At 42.7% G+C, this 21791-nt stretch overlaps 1 protein-coding gene across 14 annotated transcripts in view; it reads left to right on the top strand.

Annotated features, from left to right (window-relative positions):
• atp2b2 (ATPase plasma membrane Ca2+ transporting 2) overlaps nt 1–21791 on the top strand; it is a 784580-nt gene that overhangs the window by 345316 nt on the left and 417473 nt on the right. The gene's annotated exons all lie outside the window — the stretch shown is intronic.

The following is a 21791-nucleotide window of genomic DNA, read 5'->3' as shown; positions in this document are numbered from 1 at the left end:
ACCTATTCAGTACAATTGACACCCACACCATAGAATTTAAGTAGACTGAAATTTTAAATCTGAATTAAACCAAATAAAACATGAACCAATCAGCAAATGAACGATGTGCATATCAGCTTGAAAAATATAAATACTCAGCTATTCAACACTGTCAAATTTTATTCCATGTAGATGTGTTGGTAAATCTGTGTTTCAGTCTAATGCCTCACTGTTGGGCACTCCAGGATTTTGCTGTACACTATGGATAAAAACAAATCTAGTAATATACTATTAATATCCTGGAAAGTAAATCTGATAGAGGCACAGAGGTCACTTGCATAATCAACAATGTACTGTTTAAATCATAAGGCCATACTTTCAGAACCAAAGTACCGAAGGGAGAGGAGAGGAAAGGTGGGGGCAGGGTGAGATGTGCATGCCGTGGATCTCTTGAAGGATGTATCTGTGTTCTCTGGTAGTCTAAAGAAAGAAAAGAAAGACTTGCATTTATGTAGTGCCTTTCACAACCATAGAACATCCCAAACACTTAATAGCTAATTAAGTACTTTTGAAGTGTTGTAATGTAGGAAATGCAGCAGCCAATTTGCACACAGCAAGCTCCCACAAACAGCAAGATAATGATCAGCTAATATGTTTTTTTAGTGATGTTAATTGAGGGATAAATATTGGCCAGGGCACCAAAATAGTGCCATGGGATCTTTTACATCCACCTGAGAGAACAGACTCGGTGTAACGTCTCATCCTAAAGTCCGACAGTGCAGCACCTCCTCAGTACTGCGCTGGGAGTATCGGCCTGGATTTTGTGCTCAAGTCTCTGGAGTGGGACCCACAACTTAGGCGGGAGTGCTACCAACTGAGCCATGGCTGATGAGTGTGTATGTGAGGCGCTGATTGCTGACAATCTAGTGCTAATGCATGGTTTGTGTACCTGATGATTTGGTGGTGGAAACCTGCGTGCACATCAAAGCAGAGGAGTCTGCAGCCCAGAGTGAGAAGCCATCCTGATCAATAATGGGGCTGCTATTCATTTGCCAGATGGGTTCAGCAGCCTTGAAAATTACCTACATTTCTGCCATAAATAGTTTGTTACCTATATAGACACATTATACTAAGATCAATGTTGTCTTTTAAAAGAAAAGAAAGACTTGAATTTGTATAGCGCCTTTCATGACCTCGGGACGTCCCAAAGCACTTTATACCCAATGAAGTACTTTTGAAGTGTAGTCACTGTTGTAATGTAGAGAACTCGGCAGCCAATTGCGCACAGCCAGTTCCCACAAACAGCAATGTGATAATGACCAGATAATCTGTTTTTGTTATGTTGATTGAGGGATAAATATTGGCCAGGACACTGGTAACTTGTACGCATTTCCTGGATTATAATATATAATAAAAACAGAAAATGCTAGGAACACGCAGCAGGTCAGGCAGCATCTGTGGAGAGAGAAACAGCGTTAACATTTCAGGTCGATGACCTTTCATCAGAACTGGAAGCAGTTGGAGATTTAACAGTGATTCTGATTGGAGGTTGTTGAACAGTTGAGGCTGGGAGGTTGTAAAGTGCCTAATTCAATGATGAGGTGCTGTTCCTCGGAATTATAATGTTGTTGTGTTGGGATCGACAGAAATCAACAGGCTGAGACTTTCTTTTGGTAAAGGACAAAACGTGTCCTGCTTTTATCACATCTCCACATGGACTGGTGAACCTCAGCCGCGTGCAGGGTTACAAGCAGGGGCTGATGAGTCATCACGTAACCCGACACTCTTAAAGGGCCCTGCACCAATAACCCAACCCAGCATGTACATACCACGGCATTGCTATACAAAGTGAATTGTGTTAGGTACATATAACAGCATTGGGTACACATTGTGTTATTGTCCCTTTGTGGCCTCCGCCACAGTTGACTCTTAGTCCATTTCAGCACTTCAACTCGTATTTAATACTGACACCCAAGTATAATTAGAGCAGCCAGTGGTTTATCTCACTGCCCTTTTTCCTGGGTTGAATTCAGCCCAGACTGATGAGATGAAGAATGCTCTCTTGGTGCACTGTAAGTCACTTATGTGAAATGAGTTAGAGCAGGTTTCCAGCAGGCTCAAAACTGTACAAAATCACCATGGTCATGTGGAGAGGCTATAAGGATGGCTGGTGTGAAGAATAGGAACTTACCCTGCTGCAATAAAAGATGCTTTTTTTAGGCAATTGTTAAACTACATTGTTGAGCAGAGTACAACTAACCCTCTGCTCCCAGGCCATGCTGTACCAGACCTCAAAGTACTCAGTACTATCACTGGTTGCAAAAAGTGGAAAATGTTTAATTCCTCAGGACTGACCTGGATCAACAGTATGCCTAAAAGAAAATATCTTGAGTTGTTTTAATGGTTAGGGTGACATACCATGAAATGTTGCCTTTGTGTGACAGATTTGCTTGCCCACAAGAGAAGGTTTTTATCATAAGACCAGAATAACCCCTTTGGCTACCATTTCCCTGGGAAATCACCCTTATGTATTTTAGATTCCAGGGTTTCAATGTAATTATCTCATTGGGTTAGCCTTGTAAGTCATCTTCAAAAGAGAAAAAAATAAAATCTAATTTGGCAGAGCAGTCGCTTATAAACCTAGTTACTACTTGCCAGATGGTCTGGCTGCAGCACTCGCATATATTCAACTCAGAATTAAATCAGCGAGCCAAAAAGTGGACATTAAATTTGCTAGGTAAGCTGCAGATTCCAGATATGCCAGATTAGTAAAGAACAAAAATAGGACAGATGAACATTTTCATTAATAATTTCCTAGAAATCAGAAAGAAGCGGCTTTTTAGATATTTATCTCTTCCTTAAATCAGGTTCTTGGCTCCATCATTTTAAAAGCCATCCAGCTGTGGAGGTCATGCTGTTTTTAGAAATATGCGTCTAATAAATTCCATTGGTTTTTTTGGGATATGCTACTACTGTAAGATTATTATTTATGCAATCTGTATATTATGGGCACACCCAGAGATTACTGGCACTGGAACATATTGCTGCTTTACATATCCTTAATTGCCCCATCCTTGAGTAATCCCTTTGTTCTTACCGACTGCTGCATAAGAGCTGCTTTATTCTAGCCGCTCCAACAAGAGCTCGTACTTCAGTAAAGTCAAGCTGACATGGGTGTTTTGGAGTGGTCGTGGTATCTGTAGGAAATTACCATTTCTGAAAGATGTCTCTTAAAATATGCATTGCTTTAGCTAAAACGGTTGGTGAACATTTGGAGATTCTCCTTTCCCTCTTTTTGGTGAGACTGATCTGAGGATGTCTAAATTTCCTTGCATTCTCCTTTGTGGTGACTTTGTGCAGAGCCAGATTCCATTGGCTGCACTTGTTGACGCTCATTCTACTTTTCCAGTAGCACACAGCGATGAATATCCTTAGCGTTTTCAACATATATATCATATACAGGAATGGCACAGGAATTTTTTTTTTTTAACAAGGATGTTCAGGTGGAAGATGTTTCTGCCACTTGTGCACCTTAAACACTCCCTCCTGAGTTTCCTTGCATTTTTTAAGTCTTCCCACGATCCACCTGCTGAATCTCCACTGGCCTGATTTGCATATGTCAAAGTCAGAGCCAGTGGCACAGCAATTCTAAGTTTCCTGGGTTTGCACTGGTATTGCATTCTGGGTGTGGGGGGGGGGGGGGGTCAATTTTGGCTTTTGGGCGACCGATTGGCGGAGCGCGTTGGCAGACCGCCTGTTCTGGGAGTGATGAGGCCCCATCGCCATTTTGAGGCCCGGCCTCCTTTAGATTTGCCAGGCGAGCTGCGGGGTGCTAGACGGACGTCCCAATGCAGCTCGCCAGATTGTGGCCTCGAGATGGGGCCGGGGCAGCCACCAGCAAGGGAAGCTGAAGGGTGGGGGAATCGCAATCACAGAGGGTGGGGGTTTGTATGGAGATGGCTTCAATCAAGTCCGACCAAACATGGAAGTCTGGGCCCTATTTATGTCATAGAGTCCCGGTTTCCATACCAAAAGGGGCCTATCGTCTGCAATAACCTGTTCAGGGAAGAGAATCACAGCCACAGATGGCTTCTGAGTGACGACATATACCTACTGCTCTTATGGATGATGACTCCAAGCTGAGTGCCCCGAAAAGCAGATGAGAAGCACTACGATGAGGCACATGCGGCTACTAGGCTGTTGATCGCGAGGACTATTGGGGTGTTGAAACCACGCTTTCACTGCTTGGACCGATACCACCACCAGCAGATAGACGCAACCACCAGTGACTGATGCCCACCTCCATCAGCACAGTCTAATGCTCCACGTTGATGTCCTCCACAGGCACGTGCTAAAAAAAAGCCCAAAACTCTTGTCGGATTTTGAATTTACAAGATGTGATTCTGTCTTAAATTTAATGAAATGATCTATTTATAAAAATTATTAATTTGGCATAGGAGGAAATAATATGCTTTTCATTATGTGTGTCAGATAAGCCTTGTACAGTATAACCTGACTCTCTGAGGAGCTAACCTATCCTCTTGGTATTTGTATCTCAACTAAAATTCAGTGCACATGATGTAGAATTGTACATAACGGCCCGGAATTTTTTTTTATTCATTCACGGGATGTGGGTGTCACGGGCAAGGCCAGCTTTATTGCCCTTCAGAAGGTGGCGGTGAGCTGCCATTTCAGTTAAGAATCAACCACATTGCAGTGGGTCTGGAGTCACATACAGACTCAGACTGGGTAAGGACGGCAGATTTCCCTCCCGAAAGGATATTAGTGAACCAGATGGGTTTTTACGACAATTCAGTAGTTTCATGGTCATCATTACTAATATTAGCTTTTTTTAAATTCTGGATTTATTTAATGAACTGAATTGAAATTCCCCAGCTGCCATGGTGGGATTTGAACTCATGGCTCCAGATCATTAGTCCAGGCCTCTGGATTACTAGCCCAGTAACATAACCACTGTGCTACAATTTGCTGCAATGGTGACAAACGGCAAAGGTTAGGTGCTCCCCGATCCTCCAGTAGTGAATTTGCGCCACAATTTGCTGGCAAAATAATTTGAATACGCCATAACGAGCATAACGGTGGATCAGGAGTAGCGTGGCCAATGTCTGATACACATCCAAGGTACCGGGCCTGACACAGAACGGAACAACAGGTTATTTAACAGGGACATATTTAGGAGCAGTACGTAAACCGCAGGTAAATGACTTATAACGTATGAGCAGATTTTAAAAAGAGAGAAATAGCCGGTGAGAATTAATAGACGATGAAAGCAGAAATTTGTCACATTCATGCCCCTCCTCCCACGATAAGGAGAGAACACAAATACACATCACAATTGCATTCACAAATATGAAATACAGACATCTGATAATGTGAGGATGAGTCTGTAGGGACAGAATGTCCAGCTCGGGTTTAATTTCATTGATGAGTTTGTACTGAAACAGTTGTTAGAAATAGCCAAGTTACGGCTATCTCTGGTCACTTTAAATAATCAGGTTTGAGTGCAAACGAATATGGTGGGTATATTGTGTTTAATCAGAGTTCAAGACGGAATATAACATTAGTTATACAGCAAAAACATAAAACCGTGACAAGAAGCTGATACCGATCCGATCGGACAGACGGTTGACACACGTGAGCAGTTCTCTTCTTCCTTTCGTCTAGAGCCTCCTCTCTCTTCCGTCTGAGAGTACAAGCTCTCTCTCTCTTTCTCTTCTGTCTGTATCCTTCTTTGATCTCATGAGGCCCAACCAGAAATCTGTTCGCTTCAGAGTGTTACCTCCTTTATGACGTAGCAAATGTTTACGTAAACTTTCCCAAACTTCCTTCCGTTATCTTCGCAAGCAGTTCTGTTAAGCTAACTTCAAATCCTACCTTAGCATTTTACATAAAATACGTAAACAAGGTTCAAGTCTTAATTTAAAAACAACAGATAATCGCTTCGCAACAGGGAGAACATAAGAACATAAGAAATAGGAGCAGGAGTAGGCCAATCGGCCCCTCGAGCCTGCTCCACCATTCAATAAGATCATGGCTGATCTGATCCTAACCTCAAATCTTCTATCACTCTCCATCCCACCCGAACCCATGTGATCTCCCGGGACAGGCGAAAAACCAGATAAAAAACCCAAAGGCCAATTTGGGAGAAAAAATCTGGGAAATTCCTCTCCGACCCATCTAGGCGATCGAAACTCTTCCAGGAGATCACTCTGTCCCTATATTTTCTACAGTACTTACCTTCTGTAAAAGCAATCTCCACCCCAGCCAGGAACAGGAATAAAACCATCTCCTGAAATCTAACACAGAATTAGAACACAAGAAGTAGGAGCAGAACCAGGCTACACGGCCCCTGGGCCCGCTCCACTACCCACAGGGCCATGACCATTCCAAACCTAGACTCATGTCCAATTTCCTGCCCACTCCCCGTAACCCTTAATTCCCTTTACTTCTAGGAAACTATCTATTTCTGTTTTAAATTTATTTAATGATGTAGCTTCCACAGCTTTCTGGGGCAGCAAATTCCACAAACCTACCACCCTCTGAGTGAAGTAGTTCCTCCTCATCTCAGTTTTGAAAGAGCAGCCCCTTATTCTAAGATTATGCCCCCTAGTTCTAGTTTCACCCATCATTGGGAACATCCTCACCGCATCCACCCGATCAAGCCCCTTCACAATCTTTTATGTTTCAATAAGATCGCCTCTCATTCTTCTGAACTCCAATGAGTAGAGTCCCAATCTACTCAACCTCTCCTCATATGACCACCCCCTCATCCCCGGGATTAACCAAGTGAACCTTCTTTGTACTGACTCGAGAGCAAGTATGTCTTTTCTTAAGTATGGACACCAAAACTGTATGCAGTATTCCAGGTGCGGTCTCACCAATACCTTGTATAACTGCAGCAATACCTTCCTGTCATTATATTCTATCCCCCTAGCAATAAAAGCCAACATTCCATTGGCCTTCTTGATCACTTGCTACACCTGCATACTAACTTTTTGAGTTTCGTGCACTAGGACCCCCAGATCCCTTTGTACTATAGTACTTTCCAGTTTCTTGCCATTAAGATAATAACTTGCTCTATGATTTTTCCTGCCTCACACTTTCCAGTACTGTATTCCATCTGCCAAATCTCTGCCCACTTACTTAGCCTGTCTATGTCACTTTGCAGGTTTTTTATGTCCTCCTCACTCACTACTTTCCCTCCCATCTTTGTATCATCTGCAAACTTTGATATGTTACACTCGGTCCCCTCCTCCAAATCGTTAATATAGATTGTAAAGAGTTGGGGACCCAGCACTGACCCCTGTGGAACACCACTTGTTACTGATTGCCAGTCTGAGAATGAACCATTTATCCCAACTCTCTGCTTTCTGTTAGAGAGTCAATTCTCCACCCACGCCAGAATATTACCCCCAATCCCGTGATTTTTTATCTTGAGCAATAATCTTTTGTGTGGCACCTTGTCAAATGCCTTTTGGAAGTCTAAATACACTACGTAATTGTATATCGTACATATACATCCGTAGGAAACCAAAACATTCGCACTTCTAAGCATCTATCTGGTCCGAGAAGACATTCTGTCTGCAATTCGAACATAACCATTTAAACACAGCATTTTTCGCGTCACAGTTTTAATCGCATAACCATATACATTTTTAGGCATCTTTAGTTTCTAACACAGTATTGGCATTAAGGGGCCTGTATCATCTATCTGAGGCTGAACCACACTGTTCGCAACCTTGGTGCCATATTTGACCCTGAAATGAGCTTCCGACCACATATCCACAGCACAACTAAGAACGCCTATTTCCACCTCCATAACATCGTCCATCTCCGCCCTTGCCTCAGCTCATCCGCTGCTGAAATCCTCATGCATGCCTTTGTTACCTCTAGACTTGACTATTCCAACACACTCCTGACTGGCCTCCCACATTCTACCCTACGTAAACTTGAGGTGATCCAAAACTCAGCTGCCTGTGTCCTAACTCGCACCAAGTCCTGTTCACCCATCACCCCTGTGCTCACTAACCTACATTGGCTCCCGGTTAAGCAACACCTCGATTTCCAAATTCTCATCCTTGTTTTCAAATCCCTCCATGGCCTCGCCGCTCCCTATCTCTGTAATCTCTTTCAGCCCCACAACCCCCCCCGAGATATCTGCGCTCCTCTAATTCTGCCCTCTTGAGCATCCCTGATTATAATCGCTCAACCGTTGGTGGCCGTGCCTTCTGTTGCCTAGGCTGTAAGCTCTGGAATTCCCTGCCTAAACCTCTCCGCCTCTCTACCTCTCTTTCTTCCTTTAAGATGCTCCTTAAAACCTACCTCTTTGACCAAGCTTTTAGTCACCTGCCCTGATTTCTCCTTATGTGGCTCAGTGTCAAATTATTTTTGTCTTTTAATACTCCTGTGAAGCACCTTGGGACGTTTTACTATGTTAAAGGTGCTATATAAATACAAGTTGTTGTTGTTGTATGCATAGGGTTGTTTCCTGAATTGCGTTCGGCTCTAGCCATATTTCATTACCAGTTGAAATGCATGCTTAGTGCATGAGCTCAATAAATTTGAATATAAAAATTTGATGTCAGGGGAAAATCAGTATATGCCTGGATGTCAAAACACTTATTTTATTACTTAGTTGAGGATTAGGATTTCATTTAGGTTCCCAGAAGAAGTCAGTAAAAATATGGCTGTAGCGATCAGAGTAGCTTTAATTCAGCGAACCCGATCTTGCCATTGGTTTTAGCGGGGGGTGGCGGAGGTATGATAATCAGCTTTTTTGGTGATGGTCTCTGGAGCAGCAAAAAAGTCCCAGTAAATTATGGTTTGACGTACGTAATGGCATAAATCACGCACGCCATAATTGCCTTGAAATTCTGCACCATAACAATGGCGTGTGCCAATGGTGCAAGTTTTCAGCAAATTCAGGCCCATAGTCTCTCCAACGTGAATTATTAATGTTTTTCGTTTGAATTGGAATAAATTCTACATTCCATAGTTCTGTTGCTTATACGACGCATAGATCATTTAAAAAAATAATCATCCAATTTCCAGTGTCTTTTAACCTACAGTGAAGACTTTATAAATATAGGGCACTTTTGCCTTTTGGCTCTTAACTCGGGTCATGCATTTTATTGTTTTACACCAATTTTCTTTCAGTTTGCCTCACTTTTTTTCCCATTTTGTGGCTTAGCCGTCAGTCTGCTCCCAGCTGAAAAAAAAAGGCTTGGGTGATTCACTCTCCAGTTCTATTTGCCCCCCTATGCAATAGTGAATGGATTTCCCTCGGTACTTCTCCCTGACAGTACCGTTGAGATCAGTAACTTGTGCTGTCGGCGATGTGTATAGTAACATTCCAAAACAACATGAACACATTGGGGAGAATTTTACCAACAGGTGGGTTGGGGTTGGGTGGGAGATTAAAGATGTGAATCACATTTTTTAAATGACTTGAAAGTCCAATAAATTAACTATTTTAAACAAAACTTTAAATTTTTGAAAAAAATAAAGTTTTTTTACGGGGCTAAGAATAAACTTTTTTTTAAAGTATTTTTAAATGATAAATCAGTGGAAACCTTTTTTTTTTACTTTTTTCAACTCTTATCCTGGTACCAGGCGCAAGAATTGTAAGTGTTTTCTGTGGGCAGAGGGTCTCCAAAAAGCGGAACTATCCGTCCCCAGAGGCCCTTCTCCAGGGGAGCCGGAGGATCTGTCAAGAGCTTTCTTGACAGATCGGAAATGCCGGTTTCCAGCGCATGTGCAGTGCATGCCTAAAACCAGCATTTCCGATGTCCCTACGGGTGGGTACACAGCGCGTACCCACCCATAGGGATCGGAATATCTAAAGCATATTGGGCCGGATATTAAGTAACTTGGAGTCAAATTTTCTCTCAATGGTGTTAATGGGAACAATACTGACTGCAAATACTCCAACCTACCACTTGGTATATTTTCCACCTGCGGCAGTAACTGCCAAATTAAGATGTTCAGATGACCATCTGGTATTGTTCCAGTACTATGTAGGCCAAAAGCTTTGCAACTACTAGCACTAAAGAGCTTATGGAGCGTGTTCCATTCTCCTCTTTCTAATGCAATTTTAACAGAGGTCTGATAGCCAGCTCGTTGAGCACAGGTCTCTGGCCATGTTAGAGGAGTATTTTTCTGTTAGTGGTGGTAACTATTGGAAAGTGTTTCTTTAAATATCAGTATAGATATAATTCTGCTACCTCACTTCCAATTACCCCAGTCTGCTACTTCTGTTTATTTATCAATTCTACCAGTGGAAAATGGTTTTATCTGGCAGCCGCTATTACCTGCAGAAAATATTCATTCAAAAAATGGGCCATGCACTTCCTGTCAGAAGAAGAATCCAGGCCCTTGTATCTGGTAGGTGTTTAATACAAATGAATAAGTAAAGACCATTGAGTAATGTCTGGTCCTTGTGAGATAAATTACGTTGCCCATTGAAGATCCTTTACTTAGCCTGATCCATCCACATGATTTTTAAAGCTGTAATCCTTCCAGGCATGTTCAATTCTTGTAAATCATCTTAATGAGGCTTGGAACTGTGCTTTCACTTTGAATAAGCTGTTAATTATGTTTAGAGGAAGATAAAAAGGGGGGGAAAATTGCTAAAATTAAAACATTTAATCCTGAAAGAATACAATGTATTGCTTGTTGGTATGACGAACATTTTTGTTCGGAGGCTAGGATAGTTTAAACTGGCACAGTGTGACATGTACGCATGTAATAAAAAGCAACTGACTCTTGGTACACTCTTGTTTTTGTTGCTCACTCTCAGTGTAACTATCTTGCCGATAATTTCAAATGGTTAGCTCTACTGAGGGTCAGCAAACCTCTTAGTTCTCAGTGTTGAAGTGAGCTATAAAGGTTTTAAGCGCATTTTGCCATATTTGGGGTGATCATTCCCATTATAGTTTGCCAGAATATCTCTGTAGGGTTATCGTCACTGATCGATTGTATAGTATGATGTTATGAATCAGCTTAACCTCAATACTTTATGGGTACAATGACTCTTATCTGAGAATTTTCCACCATGTTGTGTTTTGTTAAAATGAAATGTACTGAATACTTCAACAATTGAGGAATTGTAAAAAAAAAAAAAATTGTTGATAAATGTTAATTAAGGAAAACGTAGAAACACAACGATGATTGGTATGCATGTATTAAAGTTTAACGGACATGATTCATTATTTATGAATTAAAAATGAGAAAAGATGATTCATTTTAGTGAGTCAGAACAGTTAATTCTGAAAAATAAGTGAAAAATGACGTGACTCATCTCGGCTGGTTCACAAGTTCACGAGTGAGCTTTGGTGTAAAAGTGACAGTGATGTGCCAGAGCCTCCGAGAAAACAGAAGGATGGGGAAAATGCTAAATTATGATATATTTATAACCAATAGTCAAGACCACTGAATTGAGTTTTCTCATTAAAAATCTATGGAATCACAGAATACATTCACCAGTGAAAAGCTCATGTAATAATAACAGAATTTGATCAATTCGACCCTCCTAAAACATTGGACGTAATTATAAAATTAAATGGAATTACGTAATTCTATCTCCAAAATATTGGTAAAAATTCCAGACTCTCTCATAATAAAAACAAAGTTAGACTTATTCAATAATCAATGGGGTAGAAATTGGACCTTGTTGAGCTTGTTTTCCACCCAGAAAACAGGGACACAGAGGTACAATTTAGAGGGCCAACCTTCGGCATCTGAACAGTGTTGGAAACATGTCCAGTGACATTTTAGTTTGGGCACTCTAGAGGCACCCCTGGTTCCAGCCTAAAACAGTCATTAAGCCTCTTGCATATGCTAATGAAGAGCCTAATATCTGTTCAACGACCCTATCCTAAAATTGGACTGCCCTGAGTGATGCAGGCACTGGCCCTGCTACGTTTAGCTTTTCCAGGAGCATATGCGGCCTAACAAGTAGCAGCCACCAAAAAGGTAAGATTTTCTTTTTTTTCCCACAAAGCCTTCATGTGGAGCCAGAAGTAGCAGAATTGCTTCACCCGGATCCACAGTACCCCTGAGGGACACTGCCGGCCCACAATCACTCCCCTCCCTTGATCTCCTTTCAACCCAGCAGTTACCTGAGGGCTCCTGCTGGCCTTCCATTTGTCCAAAATTGACCTCCAGTGAGTTGCCTGGGGACACATGGTAAGCATTGGGCCTTGGGCCTACCTGCTTGGGTGCAGCAATTATTCCCTGTGCCCAGTTTGGGCTGGCTTAGCGGTGCTAACACATTTCTACGCTATAAATACTTTATATAAAAGGGATTTCTAAAGAGAATAGAGGCTCAAAACTGTACATTTATTTTGGAATGGTTTTTTAAAAAGTTATGAAGAATTTCATATCAGTTTATAAAAAATCAGTTAAAGCTGGAGTAGCTCCATGGAACCTGCTCATTATTGCACCCAATTTCTCAGATGCCAATAAAGATTGTTTGTAGGGGACCATTTAAAAAAGTACATCGTTCAGCACTAAAAATCTGTTTCATTTCTGGTTTTACTTTCTATATCTGTACTTTTTAAAAAACTGGTGGCTTAATTAATTTTAAAGGGGGTGAAAGAACAGAGAGACCTGGGGGTGTTTGTGCACAAATCTTTGAAGGTGGCAGGACAGGTTAACAAAGCAGTCAATAAAGCATATGGGATCCTGGGCTTTATAAATAGAGGCACAGAGTACAAAAGCCAGGAAGTTATGCTAAACCTATATTAAAACACTAGTTTGGCCCCAGCTGGAGTATTGTGTCCAATTCTGGGCACCACACTTTAGGAAGGAGGTGAAGGCTTTGGAAAGGGTACAGAAGACATTTACTAGCATAGTTCCAGGGATGAGGCACTACAGTTATGTGGATAGACTAGAGAAGCTGGGATTGTTCTCTTTGGAGCAGAGAAGGCTAAGAGGAGATTTGATAGGGGTGTTTAAAATCATGAAGGGTTTTGATCGAGTAAATAAAGAGAAACTGTTTCCAATGGCTGAAGGGTCGATAACCAGAGGGCACAGATTTAAGGTGATTGGCAAAAGAACCAGAGGCAACATGAGGAAAAACTTTTTCACGCAACGCGTGGTTAGGATTTGGAATGCACTGGATCGGGTGGTGGATACAGATTCAATCGTAGCCTTCAAAAGAGAATTGGATAAACACTTGAGGGAGGAAAATTGCAGGAGTATGGGGAAAGAGCGGGGGAATAGGACTAACTGGATTCTTCGCTGGACCGAATGGCCTCCTTATGTGCTGTACTATTCTATGACTGTAATCTGGGGCAAAGATAATTGTTTTAGAACTTTTTTGTTGTATGTCATGCAGCTCAACAGGAAAGGGCTGATCCCTCAAAATAATCTGTCATTTTAAGATGGCACATATGTTTCACGGTATTTTAAGACAAGAAAAGAAGTGCACATTATTACATTAAACAAGTCAAACCCTTAACAAAGCTTCAGGAAGTAGTTCTGAGCATTCAAGTATTGGCCTCACTGCTGTTCAGGTGGCTGTAAGATGGATATAGATGAGGAAGGTCATGTGGTCCATCTTACTCATCCATAAAGCACCTACAACCTGCATCACTATACCCTTTGTTTCTTAAATTTGTTTCCTGCATCTAGTCTGTCCAGGCCTGACAGAATTTTATAGGGTTCGATGAGATCCTCTCTCAATCTTCTAAACTCCAGTGAGTATAAGCCCAATCGACACAATCTCTCCTCATACATCATTCCTGCCATCCCAGGTATCAGCCTGGTGAATCTTCGCTGCACTCCTTCCATGGCAAGAATGTCCTTCCTCAGATAAGGCAACCAAAACTGCACACAATACTCAAGGTGCGGCCTCACCAAGGCCCTGTACAACTGTAGCAAGACATCCTTGTTCCTGTACTCGAACCCTCTTGCTACGAAGGCCAACATACCATTTGCCTTCTTAACCGCCTGTTGCACCTGCATGCTTACCTTCAGCGACTGGTGCACAAGAACACCCAGGTCTCTTTGCACTTCCCCTTCTCCCAATCTATTGCCATTCAAATAATAATCTGCCTTCCTGTTTTTGCCACCAAAGTGGATAACCTCACATTTATCCACATTATAGTGCATTTGCCATGGTTTTGCCCAATCACCCAACCTGTCCAAATCGTACTGGAGTTTCACAACATCCTCCTCACAGCATACCCTCCCACCCAGCTTTGTGTCGTCTGCAAATTTGGAGATATTACATCCAATTCCCTCGTCCAGGTCATTAATATATATTGTGAACAGCTGGGGGTCCAAGGACCGATCCTTGCAGTACCCCACGAGTCACTGCCTGCCTGCCACTCGGAAAACGACCCGTTTATTCCAACTCTTTGCTTTCTGTCCGCCAACCAGTTCTCCATTCAAGTCAATACCTTGCCCCCAATCCCATGTGACTTAATTTTGCACGCTAATCTCTTATGTGGGACCTTATCGAAAGCATACACCACATCCACTGGTTCTCCCTTATCTATTTCACCAGTTACATCCTCAAAAAATTCCAGTAGATTAGTCAAGCATGATTTACCTTTTGTAAATCCATGTTGACTTTGTCCAATCCTGTCACTGCTTTCCAAGTGCTCTGCTATTACATCTTTTATAATGGACTCTAGCATTTTCCCCACTACCGATGTCAGGCTTACCGGTCTATAATTCCCCGCTTTTTTTTTACCACCTTTTTTGAATAGTGGGGTAACATTAGCTAACCTCCAATCCATGGGTACTGTTCCAGAGTCTATCGAGTTCTGGAAGATGACCAGCAATGCATCTACTATTTCTAGGGCCACTTCCTTAAGTACCCTGTGATGTAGATTATCAGGCCCTGGGGATTTATCGGCCTTCAGTCCCATCAATTTTCCTAACACCATTTCCCTACAAATACTGATTTCTTTCAGTTCCACCCTTTCATCAGACCCTATGTTCCCCGGCATCTCTGGGAGGTTATTTGTGTCCTCCTTTGTGAAGACAGAACCAAAATATGTATTTAGTTGGTCTTCCCATTTCCTTGTTCCCCATTATAAATGCCCCTGATTCTGACTGCAAGGGACCTATGCTTGACTTCACCAATCTTTTTCTCTTCACATATCTATAAAAGCTTTTACAGTCAGTTTTTATGTTCCTTGAAAGCTTACTCTCATATTCTATTTTCCCTTTCTTAATTAATCCCTTTGTCCTCCTTTGTTGAATCCTAAACTGCTCCCAATCCTCAGGATTATTGCTTTTTCTGGCCAATTTATATGTCCTCTCTTTGGATCTTATGCTATCCCTAATTTCCCTTGTTAGCCACGGTTGAGTCACCTTTTTTGTTTTATTTTTATGCCAAACTGGGATGAACAAATTCTGTAGCTCATCCATTCGGTCTTTGAATGTTTGCCATTGCCTATCCACCGTCAACCCTTTGAGTGCCATTCCCCAATCAATCCTACCCAACGTGCTCCTCAGACCACCGTAGTTTCCTTTATTTATATTGAGGCCCCTAGTCTCTGAGTCAACTACTTCATTCTCCATCTTAATGAAGAATTCGATCATATTATGATCGCTCCGACCCAAGGGGCCTCGTACAACAAGATTGCTAATTAATCCTTTCTCATTACATAATACCCAGTCTAAGATGGCATGATCTCTGGTTGGTTCCTTGACATATTGGTCCAGGAAACCATCCCGTAAACACTCCAGGAATTCCTCCACCACAGTATTGTTACTAATTTGGTTGGCCCAATCTATATGTAGATGGTGGCGAAGGCTATCTTCTGCAGCTGTGGCTCATAACAGCATCTGCTGTGACCCGAGTAATAATTGAGCACACCACTAACGTTGACATAATGGCCCAGATATTCCGATCGCAGGCTTCCCGCGGGCGGAGGACTGCGATTTGGAAAAATCCGCGCGCTTACCTGAGGGCTCCCGGGACGCGCACAATTCCGATGCTGGGCCTCTCCAAACTGCAAGTGCGCAGGGCCCACGTATCCCAGAGGCGCAGGTAGTTCGCAGTGTCCCTGGGAACACGTGGGCCATGGGGAGCCAATCACAGAAGGGAATCTCCCTTCATACACTTGATAGGAAGACCTATCAAATATATGAATGGAGATCACCCCCCAAAACATAGTAAAACTTTAAATACATTTTTTTTTTAAATCACATTTTTAAAACGACTTGAAAGTACAATAAATTAACTATTTTAAACAAAAATTTAAATTTGAAAAAAAAATTGACGTTTTTTACGGGTCTAAAAATAAACTTACCTTTTTTTAAAGTATTTTTAAATGATAAATCAGTGGAAAAAATGTTTTAAAATTATTTTTTCAACTCTTTATCCTGGTACCAGGCGCAAGAATTGTAAGGGTTTTCTGCTAGTGGAGGGTCTCCAAAAAGCGGAACTATCCGCCCGCAGAGGCCCTTCTCCAGGGCAGCCAGAGGATCTGTCGAGCATTCTTGACAGATCGGAAATGCCGGTTTTCAGTGCATGCCTGAAACTGGCATTTCCGATGTCCCTACGGGTGAGCACACAGCGCGTACCCACCTGTAGGGATCGGAATATCCGGCCCAATGCTTTAGGTGCCTGGATAGATCTGGGAGCATCCTGCAAGATTTCAAGCCTCAGGGTAGGGTGCTGCATGCTGCACAGCTTTGCCCTGCAAAGGGGTATCATTATGGAGGTCCTGTAAGAGCAAGCTCACCAGGTACAGCAAGGGGACCATCAAGAGGAGCAGTAAGTGCCTGAAGAGGCTGCAGAATAGAACCTGATTCCAGCTGCAAACACCATTTAACAACCTCTCATACAGGATACCACCTAAATGCATGGGGCATATTTCCAAGTTAACAGTTCTGTCTACATTTTCCCCATGCCTTCCACAAATAAGCCTTCAGGCAACTAATTTCTCTGATTCATGCCACTTGATTAAGTATGTCCACAAACCTTTGTAAAAGCATTTTCTCTTCACACAACTTCAGTGTAACTAGATTTTTAATAGCCAAACATGTCATGTGTGAGTGCCTACCGTTTGCTTCCACAATACTTCTGCTTGGTGACCGTATGTGATGCATATGCTCTTAAATCTAATCATGTGCTTCTCTAGGTGCTACTTAAGTGGCAAGAATATGTGAGGGGGCTGTTTGGCTAATGTGTGTAGATAAGTACCTCTTGAATTTGAGGTGGCTCTTACCTCTTAGCAGCTGAGTCATGATATGGACCATCTACAGGCTCCATCATTTCCACAACCATGTGGGCAGCTAGCCCTATACACTTTCTTCCAGGTGTGTAGCCATTGGAGGTGGCTGGCATGTAGGTCCAGATGTACTGCTGCCTTGACACGGATGATATCCTAATCTGATTGTGATCATGGTAAACTATCCCTCCTCATCCTTCTTGACCTGTCTGCAGCCTTTGACATGGGTGTCCACAGCATCCTCCTCCAACACCTCTCCTCCATCGACCAGTTGAGTGGGACTGCCCTCACCTGGTTTCATTCTTATCTATCCAGTCATATTCAGAGAATCACCTGCAGTGGTTTCACCTTCCGCTGCTGCACTGTTACCTTTGGAAACATTTCTGAGGCAATGTAGGAGAACAGATCTTTATATTTACAAAGCAGTTATGGTTGTTCATTGTTCAAAGACATAAAGAGGTCATGTATTTTTTCAGTTAGTTCAGTATATTGCAAATCATTTTGGATGCCAATGGCAGTCTGTTTTGTTTGTAATTTAACTTAAAATGGCGTTTGACATGCCATTGTCGAAATTTAATTTTGACTCACTTCATGTACGAATTTAATCCAGATTGGCACCCACTACCTTTAGTCTTGCCATTTCATTACTCTCACATATCCAGTATTGACATCTTTGGCTCTGTTCAGCTGCAATCAAAGCTGAGTCCAATCTGGCAGTGAGTGAGCATCTTTGTTGCTGTGGCCAAGACCTTGAAGAAGAAGAAGACGAAGAAGAATTGCGACGACCATGCCAGTAAGGCAGTCTCATCACCATATAATCTAATTACAAGGAGAGCTATTTATATTTCCAACAAGGACTTTTCAGAGATAAAGCTTTGAGGAAAGAACACACCATTGCATTGGAGTGACATGATGATCACTGTATACAACATTTCATATCATGAATGAAAGCCATTAGGAAGCAGTGTTGGATTGACTGACGTTTCCAAATAGCCAGTAGTACCATGGTAACTTGACGAATTGCCTAGGTCCTGTACATTTTATCCAGTTTCAATATATCTTGACTACCAACTGCAGATAATCATATTTATAAAATATTGGAGTAAAAAAATGTTCATTTTTGGAACTTCTGGCAGTTGCCTGGTTTAAGGATGGAATTTCAAAAGAATAGCAATTCGTCTTCTAATTTGGCAGTGTTTAGTTCTGAGAGCTCATGAATGAAGGTGTCCTGCTGGGGTTGACATATGGTCATTATCAGGTTGATGTAGAAATAGGCAAATCCATGGCATACAGCCCTATTTACATGGTACCATTCATGCTGCTTTGAAGCTGGTTTGGACTTTGTAGGACAAACCATCTTATTGTCCTTGCATAACATAAACTGAGTTGTAGCTATGGGTTCCATGCTGATTGGTCATCAATCTTGGTGCAAAGTAAAAGCAGCTGATATGAGATGGGTATGTTGTTGATTTACACTGTATGCCCCCAGGCAGTGTGGTAATTGCACATAGTACAGTCCTGGCACTGCTCAGTGCCTGATGGTCAGATTTAAAAGGTCAGAAGTCTACAGTTGTATCGATGCTGCAAAGAACAGACCATTACTCCAAATTAATCGACTGAAACTACCCTGGATCGCGGAACGGTGCATCCAACCAAGGAAACGAATGGGTTGCTTAACATTGGATTGATTTAGTACTGGGTTTATTTTTCAACATATCAGAATTGATGATTGTTTAATGGTAGAAAATAGTTCTAAATATAAAAGGGTGACCTAATAGAGGTCTTTAAAATTATGAAAGGTTTTGATAGAGTAGATACAGAGAGAATGTTTCTGTTGTGTATGTAATATGTGTGCTACTTTGAACCTATGGACAGGACTGCACTACTTGTTGGGCGTAGTGATACGCAGTACCACTCCTGGCCATAGGGGTATAAATAGTACTGTGGGTACTGATCCCCCTCAGTTCCCGCCTGTGGGCATGAAGTAAAGACCTATGTATAGTCCCTACCTCCAACCAGTAAAGACCTGTTTGAGTTATACGTTTAAGTCTTTGTGTTAATTGTTCAATACAATACACATACTTAACACTGGCGACGAGTCGGTTCGAACCCTGCGGCAGTTATTCCACAGCGGCTTCGTCCAAAGACAGGACGTTGAAGAGAGGTTCCAATCCTCAACACCCCACTGAAAACTGAAGGGCAGCAGAAATCCTGACAGCTTCCAGCGACTGGAAGCGACAGGCATTAGGACCCTGAAGCCTCCATAACCTCGTGGGTAAGCCAGAGCCCGGGAGGGCGCGAGCGGGTAAGCCAGAGCCCGGGAGGGAGCGAGCAAGAGCCGCCGAGCGGGTGAGCCAGAGGCCGGGAGCCGCTTCAAGCGGGAGGCGCTTAGCGGGCCAGCGATCGCACCGGTGATAAGGGCTGAGAACCGTTTCGGGCGGGCGGCGCACCAGCGATCGCACAGGAGATAAGAGCCGCAGTCGGGCTGAAAGTCAGCGACGAGAAGCGCGGGAAAACCGCCATTGAAGTGGGCGGGGAGAGCGAGAAGCGCGGGAAAGCCGCCATTTTTCGCGGGAAAACCGCTGGGGAAGAAGGCAGAAGCGGGAAAACCGCCATTTTGTGGGCGGAGGACGACGGCAAGAGCGGGAAGCCGCCATCTTGGATAACAGTAAAAAAAAAATCTGAGAAATTGCAAATCTGATAAAGTACTACAATGCCTAAACACGGGAATATTAGCAACTTTGATAGTGACATCGAAGATTGGGCCATATATGTTGAACGAGTTAAAAATTATTGTAAGGCCAATAAAATTCGTGAGGCTGATAAAGCACTAACATTATTAAATTTAATGGGTGCGAAGACATACGGGCAATTGAAACACCTGTTATCACCAGATGAACCGGCGGATAAGACGTTCGATGAGATTGTTACTGTCCTGAAAGATCATCTAAACCCCACGCCGCTGATGCTAGCGGAACGATTTAAATTTTACGACAGAAGGCAGCTACAGCATGAAAGCAATGCTGATTATTTGCTGGAATTGCGTAAATTAGCGAAATATTGCCAGTTTGGAACGGGACTGACAGAGGCTCTTCGAGACAAATTTGTGTGTGGTTTATTTAAACAGGATACACAAAAGCGACTGCTCGAGGAGAATGAGCTGACGCTTGAGAAGGCGGTCACTATGGCAGCAGCACACGAAGCCGCAGCGAGAGGCACGGCAGTAATGCAGCTACGGTCACCGGAGCTCAGTGCACACAAATTGGGTGTGAGTTCTGGCAAATGTTATCGTTGTGGAAAGACAACGCATGATCAGAACCAGTGTTGGTTTAAAAACCAAGAATGTAGAACTTGTGGTAGGCTTGGACATATAGCTAGAGTATGCAGGTCAGGGAAGAAGACCAGCAACAAGAAGTCACCGCAAGGAAAATACGCAAAGGTACACAAGGTGACCGAACAGGAGTCCGATTCAGACGCTAGCAGTAATGAACTGGCTAGCTTAAGCTGTAATGAACTGGCTAGCTTAAGAGTACTCAACGCTGGTAAGGGTGCAGACCTCCAGACAATTTGGGTCACTCTTCAGATAGAAGGAGTCCAAGTAAAACTGGAATTGGACACTGGATCGGCATTGACGGTCATAAATAAGAAAGATTACGGAAAGTTATTCCAACATATTCCCCTACAGGATACGGGGATTATATTGAAAACATACACGGGGCAAAGAGTGTACCCCATCGGGAAAATAGAGGTTGCAGTGGTCCACAAGGGCGAAGACAGTCAAATAATGGACTTATATGTGATATCTGAAGGAGGTCCTCCACTACTAGGACGGGAGTGGATTAGGAAAATGAATATGGACTGGCATTTCCTACAAACAATAACGAGTGAGAACTCGGTGAAGATAGTCGGCCCAGACTCTGGAACGGATGATGGTAAGCCCAACTCAGGTGCAAAAGACAAAGTTTCAGCACAGAATTCCACTGAGCAACAACAACATAGTTTAACTGTGGATTCTGAGTCTGGCAAGTCTACTGATGTGCCCATTTCTGAGGGACACCGGGCTCGAACTCAACTCCATTTCAAACTACAACAGCAATTAGAACAAATGCTTCGCTGTTTTGAGCAAGAGTTGAATGCAACGAAAGAGTTCTTTGATATAGAGTTGGAGAATCTGGAAAGACAACAGAAGCAGCTGATGGAGAAAATGGAGCAGGAGCACACAAAACGTCTGATGTCAGAGGAGTTAACGGTCAGCCAACTCCTGCATATGCTGAAGGACAGGACTCTGAAATGGGAAAAACTTGAACACGAACTTCAATATTCAAACGAAAGGGGTTCGGAGCTCTCAAAGGTTATTGGAAGAGCTGAGGTGGCAACACAGACTGAGATGACTGCAACAGAGCAGCCCTTGGATGCCAAAAGTACGCTGACTCACGTCAACGTAGAACAACAGACCGCTGAAACAGCTGCTCCGGTAGAGGGATTGCATAGTCCGATCAATCAATCTCCAAAGGAAGTTGAAGTATTAAAATCACAAATGAGGTCACTAGTAAACGACTTGCTGAAAGCCCAGAAAAAGCTGGATGCAGAGGTACA

Source organism: Somniosus microcephalus, chromosome 11 (genome assembly GCF_052327205.1).
Source record: "Somniosus microcephalus isolate GS21.2 chromosome 11, FLI_Smic_1.0, whole genome shotgun sequence".
Taxonomy (NCBI): domain Eukaryota; kingdom Metazoa; phylum Chordata; class Chondrichthyes; order Squaliformes; family Somniosidae; genus Somniosus; species Somniosus microcephalus.
This window is presented reverse-complemented; position numbering and strand designations above follow the sequence as displayed.